At 47.5% G+C, this 10,137-nt stretch overlaps 1 long non-coding RNA gene across 1 annotated transcript; it reads left to right on the top strand.

Moving 5' to 3' along the window:
- Positions 1 to 310: 310 nt before the first annotated feature.
- LOC103166442 lies at positions 311 to 9,559 on the top strand. The gene is made up of 3 exons (XR_484857.3): positions 311 to 614; positions 8,424 to 8,485; positions 9,347 to 9,559. It is a non-coding gene; the product is annotated as an uncharacterized LOC103166442 (long non-coding RNA).
- The last annotated feature ends 578 nt before the right edge of the window (positions 9,560 to 10,137 follow it).

A 10,137-nucleotide genomic window follows, 5' to 3' on the forward strand; every position in this document is an offset into this window, starting at 1 on the left:
GGGGAAACACTGAAGCCTCATTAGCCCCAGGCCAGAGACTTTCAGAAACCTGAGACTTTATTGAAACCTGTAGTGAAAACCATCAGCCCACATCCAACAGCCCACATCCAACCCAAGCCTGCCTCCCCTTCTTCCCCCGTGCCTCCCCCCCGACCCAGGCCCTCCAAATAAAGCCCGCAAGTTCAGCACAGACCAACTGCTTCTGCCTCGCTCATAATTAGCACTTAGTCTGTTACAATTATGAGCACAAAAGGGTGGCGATAATTTCCCTGGAGTGTTGCCATGGCAATCGTCAGCAAGCTCCACAAAGGTGAGTGAGTGTGAGTGTGTGTAAAACAAGTGGATGAAGAGCAGCAGTGACAGAGCCCAAGGTTAGGGTCTTCAAACCCCAACTACAAGTCTTTCTCGATGAATGGCTCCCACACACTCCTTCTTAGGGTCAGAGCCGCTGCGCTAATCCATGTTCCATCACCGCACATGCCACCACGGGCCACCCCCACCGCCGCGGAGATGACGGGGACCACCGGGCCGGATGGAGCTGATTGCGGATGCCCCCCCGAGGCCCAGCCCAGAGCGGCGGGAGCAGCCAGGTGCTTTCCCACCCCTGATTCACGGTGAGGGATCGAGGTGACTGAGACCGTCAGAGAACCCGGGCTGGGGGCCGGAAGCAGGCCGGCTCGGGATGGGCCTGTGAAATGAAACAATTCATTTCAGTAATGAGTTTACACATAACCAGGTTACCATGCCAGAAATCCAGTTATAGTGATGGATGACTAACGGTGCTCGAGAGCAGGCTTGCTCGCCCAGGAGTTTCCAAAGGGGCCTCCAGACTTCTCTCCCAGGGAATTGAGGGTGTTCAAATCTCAAAGCTCCAAGAACCTCCTTAACTGTGGTATTTGATAAGCGCTTACTCTGTGTCAAGCACTGTTCTGAGAGCTGGGGTAGACACGAGGTTATCGTTCGGACACAGTCCCCGTCCCACTTGGAGCTCACAGTTTAGGTAGAAAGATGTAGGATTTAATCCCTCATTCTTACAGATGAGGAGACTGAGGCCCAGAGAAGTTAAGTGACTTGCCTAAGATTACATAGCAGGCAAGTGGAGGAGCCAGAATTAGAACCCAGGTCCTCTGTCTCTCTGGCCCCAACTCCTTCCCTTAGGCCATGTTGCTTCCATAGCAACCCATCCCAAACAGCTCCTGAAGGTTCCTTTCGTTATTTGAGTACAGAAAGAATGAAACTTGGAAGACTAGGGACAGTGAACTCCTTGTGGGCAGGGAACCCGTCTACCAACTCTGTCGTATTGTACTCTCCCAACCCGTTAGTACAGTGCTCTGCACACAGGAAACACTTAATAGATACTGTTAATCGATTCACTGATTTTGTCAGCTTCCTTTTTAAATGCTAAGTCATACCAACTGTTGACAAATCAAAGCAAAGTACCAAAGATGTGACCAGAAAGAAAGTGGAGAAAATAGGCCAGGTTTACCAGTGAAGAATCACACCGCACCGAAGTATCCTAGCAAATAACTGCTAGCTTGCCTGCCTCAGGCTAATAATGATTATGCCAGGCTAGCAGTAAAAAAAAAAGATGTTTTTCATTCACTTTACTGCCTGTAAAATTCTCACTTTAAAAAACATCCACCGATGACCTCTCCGCCAGATTAACAATTTTTTGTCAGGCAAGCGGTACAGAAACCTTATTTTATTCTTTAACCTCTTTCAAGGAGAAGATAAAAAATACAAATCTGGGCTGGTTGCTTGTTTGTACTTCACTGCGAGGTTGCTGCAACCCGGCTCTGAGGCCCGGGATTGCCTGGAGTGGACACTTTCACTGGCTTTCTGTCTGGACCTGGGGGATCAGATAGCAAGACTCCATATACCCTTGGACCCAAGGCAGCCTCACACCAATTTGGGACATTCCCCAGCTGCCTGTCTCGTGGGCAAACGTCCCATCTCTTCACTCAGGCCAGAGGTCCCCCTGGAAACAGTGCTGCTTGCCGCTTCTATTTCCTCTCCTGCCCCTGGGAGCTGCAGGGACCCAGGTCTTTCCCCGAATTGGCGGTAATTACCCTCAATTCACCCCCCGGTAGCCGTCTTCGATTTCATCCGTCTCCCAGAGGAGTTATTTCCAAATCTCTTGGCACCTCCCTAACTCTCTTTCTAGTTTCTGGATGTGCTTTCCCCAGCTCTGCAGTCCCATCCCTTCTTGACCTGTCCTGGGAGACTACAAGAATATTTTTTAAGCACTTAATAAAGTAATCAGCAAACTGTAACTGATCTCCAAGCTGAAGTAGCTCTGAGAGCCCCAAGAAGAGCCCCAGCTCCATCTAGCACGAGTATCATCATCGGCCCCAAGCACTCAGCTGGCAGCACGCTCTCGGATGACGGTTTCTGTACCTTAGCCAAATGGGTTATAAGTAGGACCGCAGCCGCTATATCACAGACGTTACGGATGGTAAAGACCCATTAGGTTCTATTTAGTCCAGCTTCCCAGAGGCCAGGGAGGAATTATTCCCGACAGCACAGGCTCTAGGGAAATGTTTCCTAAAACGGAGCGGGGCGGGGGGAGAAATAGACGGACCAGGAGTTCATCATGAGGGCAGGCAAGGTTTCACAGGGCTGAGATTTACCCGGGCTGAGGACCTGGGGTTGGGGGGTGGGTAGAAAGGAGGAAGAGCTAAAACCAACTAGAAAGACTATATTCAGGGGTGGATGGTTTTTGTTGGAGGTTTTTTTGTGTGTGTGATGGGAGAGGTAAAGAGCAAGGTAAAGAATCCAATTCAGCAAACAGCACCAGGAGTTCACAGGGTGCCTGGTGCCATGATGGAAGTTTTCCTAGTGACTGGGAGGGATAATAGGCAGAGGAATTTGGGAATAAAAAATGGAAGTGAATCACAGAGGTAAAAGAAAGTGACTGTTCCTAGCTTGCCCCATCCCACTTTGAAGTTACTCAACCCAAAAAACCTCCACCCTGTCCCTAGGAATACCAGGGCCTCTGAGCTCAGTTTTCCTTTCATGGCTCACCCTGCTTCCTAATAGGAGCAGAGTGGTCTAGTGAAATGAGCATGGGCCTAAGGAGTCAGAGGACCTGGCTTCTAATCCAGACTCCATTACTTAGCTGCTGTGTGACCTTGGGCAAGTCACTTTACTTGTTTGCGACAGTTTCCTCACCTGTAAAATGAGGATTCAATACTTAGACTATGAAATGCATGTGGTACAGGGACTGTGTCCGACCGGCTTACCTTGCATCCACCCCAGTGCTTAAAACTGTGCTTGACACAAAAGTAAGTGCTGAATCGTTGTGGGCAGGGAATGGGACTTTTTTACTGCAGTATTATCCTCTGCCAAGCGCTTAGTACAGTGCTCTGCACACAGGAAGCCTTCAATAAATATGACTGACTGAATGAATAGTTTTGTGTGGGGGGAGCGGTTTTAAAAAAACACTATCTTGAGGCAAAATCAATAGGAACTGAGATTAAGCGAAAGAGGATACAAGGTGTTCTAAGAGAAGCAATGTTACGTAATAATAATAATTATGGTATTTGTTAAGCACTTACTATGTGCCAGGCACTGTACTAAGCACTGGGACAGATGCAAACAAAACAGATTAGACCCAGTCCCTGTCCCTCATGGGGCTCACAGTCATAATCCCCATTTTACAGATGAGGTAACTGAGGCACAGAGAAGTGAAGTGACTTGCCCAAGGTCACACAGCAGACACGTGGCAGAGCCGGAATTAGAACCCATGACCTTCTGACTCCCAGGCCCTTGCTCTATGGGTGCTGGGAGTCTCTAATTCAAAACTGGTCCCCTGAAACTGTGAGCCAGTCTCATTCCCAATCTTGTTTGTCTTTCTCCACCTAGTTCCAACCTAAAGGGGAACGGAGCTGGGTAAGCAAAGGCAAAGCGTAAAAGGTGCTAACCACATCACCCATGATCTAGAAGGGGAAGATGATATGTTGGTTTTTCTCTTTCAGGAGTATTCAAGCGATAGGATTATCAAATTTAATTACCATAAATTTTCATTTTCAATACCAACTTTTTCATTCGTTAAACATTTTAAAAAGGTGTTTCTGTATGTTCTTGGTCCTGAACTAGGTCAACCAAAGTCAAACAGCACTGACAAATGCAAATCTAAGGGCCCTTGAGGTTTGTTAAAATTAGAAACTATTTTTTTAAAGACTAAAGTGAAATATTCAATGATATATTGTAACCCACAGATATACCTCTGGACTGTAAACTCATTGTGGCCAGGGAGTTTGTCTACCAACTCTGTTATACTGTATTCTCTCAAGCGCTTAGTACTCTGCATAAAATAAGTGCACAATAAATACGATTGAAGAAAAACTTAATTTGAAACCAAACTAAGTTTGGGTTGTTTTTGAACCCTAAATTTGTTTTATGAGAACAGATGCACTTTAGATGCTCTGAGGGCAGAAACTCTGCCTTCTTATTTTCTACACTGTGTATCACTGGTGGGGATTTACGATGGGACCATCCACCAACTTAGCTAATGAGACTTGTATATATCCTTTTGGAGTAATTTGAGACGAGCTGCTGAAGTCTTAACAGCTCTTCTGAAGACAACTACACGATCCCAGGCAAAGTGTCATCACCTTAAAAAAATCTTAATGAAATATTTTCAGTAAGCTTGTCCAGGAAGAACCCGTGTCCTGTAGTCCAGCCAAAGAAAATCGGATAAAAGACTGGGGAGCATCACAGTGACTCAAATACTAAAGAAGTTTAGGAAGCTCCTTCAAACTAATTGATGTTGTTAGACTCCCTTAAAAAAGCTTTTTAAGCCAGAAATCAAGCCTCCAGGGGACCCCTTCCCCTCATAATGAAACAGACTGTGCAGTCGGAGCTAAAGAGAAGTTCTAAAATCAGCAGCCAGGAGATGGATGCTGGCAGTTTGAGATTCTGATCAAAAACAGCATGGCCCAGTGGAAAAAGCATGGGCCTGGGAGTCAGAGGATTTGGGTTCCAATCCTGACCCTGCCGCTTGCCTGCTGGGTGATCTTAGGCAAGTCACTTAACTTCTTGGGGGCCTCAGTTTCCTCATCAACAAAATGAGGATTCAATGCCTGTTCTCCCTCCTACTTAGACTGTGAGTCCCATGTGGGACAGGGGTTGTGTACGACCTTATTATCTTGTATCTACCTCAGTGCTTAGTATATAATAGGTGCTTAGTACATACCACAACTATTAAAAACTCCCGGTGTTCCTGCTAGAGGAACACCTTGGAATCATAGAGGTGTATTAGATCACTTTGTAAAACATCAGTGGTTCATTATTTGGATTAGGGCAGAATTTGGGTTAGGCCTCAAAGAACCTGGAACCTTTTTTTTTTTTTTTTACAAAAAAAACCAGGCAAAGGAAGAGTCTAGGAAACAAACCATGGTTACCATGGAAAAGGAGAAAATTTGTATGCTCTGGGCAACAGGACAAACAGAAAGAAATATGCCCAGATCTACACCATGGCTTAGCGGGTAAAGCAAGGGCTAGGGAGTCAGAAGGACCTGGGTTCTAATCCCAGCTCTGCCATTTGTCTGCTGTGTGACCATGGGTAAGTCACTTAACTTTTCTGGGCCTCAGTTACCTCATCAGTAAAATGGGGAATAAGAGCATGAGCCCCATGTGGGACAGGGACTACGTCCAACCTGATTAACTTGTATCTACCCATGCATTTAGAACAGTGCTTGGCACACAGTAAGTGCTTAACAAGTATCATAATTATTATTTTTATTATTAGCAAGTGTTCAATCGATACTCTGATTGACAAAGAGGTGAACTTCAGGAAGTATGGTGGCGCCAGTGCAAATTGACTTACTGATTTAAAGAAAAAAATATTTACAAAGCCACATCGAAGCCTTGGTCCTGAAGGGTAGTCGATATTTGTTTTGATTCCGTGGGCCTAAAAATGGCCTAGGCATGGTCTTCCAGGAACCAGCCTCCCGGGAAGAGAAAAAAAAAAAAGGGGAAATACGAAACGATACCCTGCTGCGGCCTTGTCTTGGCTTGTCCATCCCATCTGGGTTTATCAGATGAGTGAGTTAAAGGGAAGGGTCGGTGAAATAGGGATGGGAAATGGAGCATCGGGGCACAAATGATCTCGGGCGCGCATTTGGCTTAGTTTCGGAGAAGCGAATGTAGACGTCAGCACTCTGGGGGTGCTTTTCCATCTGGGCGGGCTCTTTAGCTCAGATTGCAAGCGCCCTCCCGAGGGAGCACTAAGTGCAGCTGGATCTTAATGAGATGGAACTGACAGTTGGGCGCTTTCCAGTCTTGCCGTCTCTCCCAAACCGCACTCAGGACCACTCTCTGCCCGCCCCTGCCTCTGCCTGTAGCTGAAGCCGCTGACAAGCCACCTGCGAACGGGACGGGGCTCGGTCTTGTGCTCTGACTAGTGCTCTCCACTAGGCTCTGCTGCCTTTTTTCAATCAATCAATGGTATTTATTTTTTAAAATGGTTTTTGCTAAGCACTTACTATGTGTCAAGCTCTAAGTGCTGAGGTAGATGTAAGTTCATTCATTCATTCGCATTTATTGAGCGCTTATGATGATGTCTCTTATCCACCTTACCTTTTCTCAAATTCATTCATTCATTCATTCAATCGAATTTATTGAGCACTTACTGAGTGCAGAGCACTTTACTAAGCGCTTGGAATGTACAATTCGGCAACAGAGACAATCCCTGCCCAACAACGAGCTCACGGTCTAAAAGGGGGAGACAGACAGCAAAACAAAATAAGTAGGCATCAATACCATCAAGATAAATAGAATCATAGTCATACACACATTAATAAAATAGAGTAATAAAATAATACATACAACTATACACAAGGGCTGTGGGGAGAAGGGGGTAGAGCAGAGGGAGGGAGTAGGGGGAGTGGGGAGGGGAGGAGGGGCAGAGGGAAAGGGAGGGCTCAGTCTAGGAAGGCCTCCTGGAGGAGGTGAGCTCTCAGTAGGGCTTTGAAGAGGGGAAGAGAGTTAGTTTGGCGGAGGTGAGGAGGGAGGGCATTCCAGGTCAGTGGTAGAACATGGACCAGGGGTCAACAGCGGGACAGGCGAGAACGAGGCACCATGAGGAGATTAGCGGCAGAGGAGCGGAGTTTGCAGACTGGGATGGAGAAGGAAAGAAGGGAGGTGAGTTAGGAAGGGGACGGTGATGCAGCTCTTTGAAGCCAAGAGTGAGGAGTTTTTGCTTCATGCGAAGGTTGATAGGAAGCTACTGGAGGGTTTTGAGGAGGGGTTGACATGCTCAGAATGTTTCTTCCTCAGGTGGGTCACAGTCCCTGTCTCACGTGGGGCTCACAGTCAAAGAAGAAGAACAGGGATTGAATCTCTATTTTACAGTTGAGGAAACTGAGGTACAGAGAAATTAAATGACTTGCCCATGGCCACACAGCAGGTAAGTGGCGGGGACCAGATTAGAACCCAAGTAGCTTGACTCCCAGACCCATGCTTTCATCCACTGGGCCACTTACTGCGTGCAGAGCACTGTACTAAGCCCTTGGGAGAGTTAAATATAATAGAGTGGGTAGACATGATCTCAGGAGCTTAGAGTCTCATGGAGGAGCTTACAGTTCACTGGCTGTAGGTATCCCATTGTGGCAACCCCGGCCTCCGACCCTACAAGACAGTTTATCGTTAAGCTTCCGGAGAAGAGAGGCATCCAAAGCGAACCTTGCAGCGATATTACAGGAGGGCCGTTGGAACGGGAAACTCCAATCGCAATCGTCCCAAAATAAATGATGACTGGTCATTCTCTTGTGATAATGCCTGATGACGATGTCGATGGAATCCACCGTCTGCCAGGCAGCTGCTTAGGCACGGGGATGACCATCCAAAGTCATCGAGATCAGTTTGACTCAAATGACTCAGAGGTTAAAAAGCCTGCTCGGCAGCTAAACAATTACCGCACCCGCGCACCTTGTACCACCTCATAGACAAGAGTGAAGTTGCAGAAAACGATGTTGAGCCACGTAAATTAAGGAACAGGTGTGACTGGGGGTGGGATTCCAAAACAAAAAAGATTCAAAGCTGCGCAGACTGCCACAAAATCAAGAACATTTACACGTCCATAAAACATTATAGGGCTCTGTTCTTGTAATCTCGGCACCTCTGAGGGATGAAGATGGCTTCAGCCCCATCATGAACAAGCAGGGAATCCTGGAGAAATGGCAGTGACATGTTAATATTCACCTCAACACACCTCCTACTACTGAGGATGAAGCCCTTCAAAGTACATTAAACCTCCCAACTTGCAAAGACATGGCAGCTTTCCCCATTATTGAGGTGGTCACTGCAGGGATCAGAACCATGAAAAGTAGCACAACACAAATTGCAATAGCTATTGAGGTCTGCAGGCACGGAGGCCTTACCCTGCTTTAAATACTTACATTCGATCTTCTTCAACATAGGGAACGCCGAGAAGATGACACACGACCTCAAAAGAGTCACCGTCCAGTGCCAGCATCAGACGGTAATGGAGGAGAGGGGCAGGTAGAGAGTAGCTGTTTGCTACAAGACTGACCAGCTGGGGCACCTACTTGGGCACTTCAAGATGACACCTAGACCACACCTCATCAAGATGGTCAACTGTACATCATGGGCCCGGGAGTCAGATCATGTGGATTCTAATCCCAGCTCTCCCGTGTGACCTTGGGCAAGTCACTTCACTTCTCTGTGCCTCAGTTACCTCATCTGTAAAATAGACTGTGAACCCCATGTGGGACAGGGACTGATTACCTTGTATCTACCCTAGTTCTTAGAACAGTGCTTGGCACAAAGTATGCGCTTAACAAATACAACTATTACATACAGAATCCCCACAGCCCCTCTCCTTCTGTGACACAAGTGGCAGCCATCTTTAGTTTTCTCTATTTCAGGATTCTCCGCTTCCTCTACTTCCCTTAACAACCGCCACCAGCTGCCTGAAATAACAGAATATTCTAAAAAGGGTGGGCATGTTTCTTATTTAAATGCTGGGGGAAGATGGCAAGCTGCTTGATGGGGGGAAGTGGGAAGGAGCTTTGAGCAGCTGAACGCTGGTTACTCCCGGCCTCAGGCTGGTAGGGAGCTACTTGATTTGGGGGGGTGAGGTAATGGGGGGAGCTTGGGTCTCCAGCCTTGTCCGCGGATGCTGCGAGGGCCCCTCAACTGCAGCTTTTTGCCCTCTGCTTCTCCCAAGGGCAAGCCCCCTCTAATTTATGAGGCTGCATTCCCCACCAGCCCTGACCCTCTGGGGGACGCCCCTGCCCTAGAATGCTTTTGGCCCTGGGGAATTTAGTTTTTGTCATTTTTTAAAATGAAAAGAAGACAAATATGAGGTTTCTCACAGCAGCTTTCCTTCTTCCCCGGCTCTGAGCTGAGAGACGGGCCTTGGGCAGCACGGACACTCCCAAGGAGCTGGGACAGAACCGCTTCAATTTGTGCCACTTTTTTGCTTTGAGGAGAGGACAGAGGGCTTCCCCGCTTCGGAATCCGGACTGACGAGTCCAGTGACAGACCAGCTTCTGGTTTAGCGGTGAAATAAATGCTAATAATAATAATGACGATGATGATGATTATTATATTTGTTAAGCACTTACTATGTGCCGGGTACCGTACTAAGCGCTGATGGTGGTGGGGATACGGCAAACTGAGTCCCTGTCCCACGTGAGATTCATGTCATAAGCCCCATTTTACAGATGAGGGAACTGAGGTACAGAGAAGTAAAGTGACTTGCCCAAGATCACAAAAAGGACCAGTGGCAGAGCCGGAATTAGAGGTCAGGTCCTTCTGACTCCCAGGCTCATGTTCTATCTCCTAGGCCAGGCTGCTTCTCCACGGGCTAGTGGAAAACACTGGCTTGTGTGTCTCCCTTCAAACAATTTGGTGGCGGCAGGTCTCCACAGGCAGCCAGGAGAACCTCGATTCCAGCTCAGCTGCCCAGATTGGGGTCCCTCCTGCCCCTTCTTCATGGGTCAATTCCAGGTTCACTCACACCTGCTCGGGCAGCAGGAACCCACCCGAGATTCTGAGAGTGACTTAGCTGCAGCTACCAGTGGACAGTCCTCTAGACTGTAAACTCGTTATGGGCAGGGAATGTGTCAGCTAATTAATGATAATGTTGGTATTTGTTAAGCGCTTACT

This window comes from Ornithorhynchus anatinus, chromosome 3 (assembly GCF_004115215.2).
Source record: "Ornithorhynchus anatinus isolate Pmale09 chromosome 3, mOrnAna1.pri.v4, whole genome shotgun sequence".
In the NCBI taxonomy this organism is placed as follows: domain Eukaryota; kingdom Metazoa; phylum Chordata; class Mammalia; order Monotremata; family Ornithorhynchidae; genus Ornithorhynchus; species Ornithorhynchus anatinus.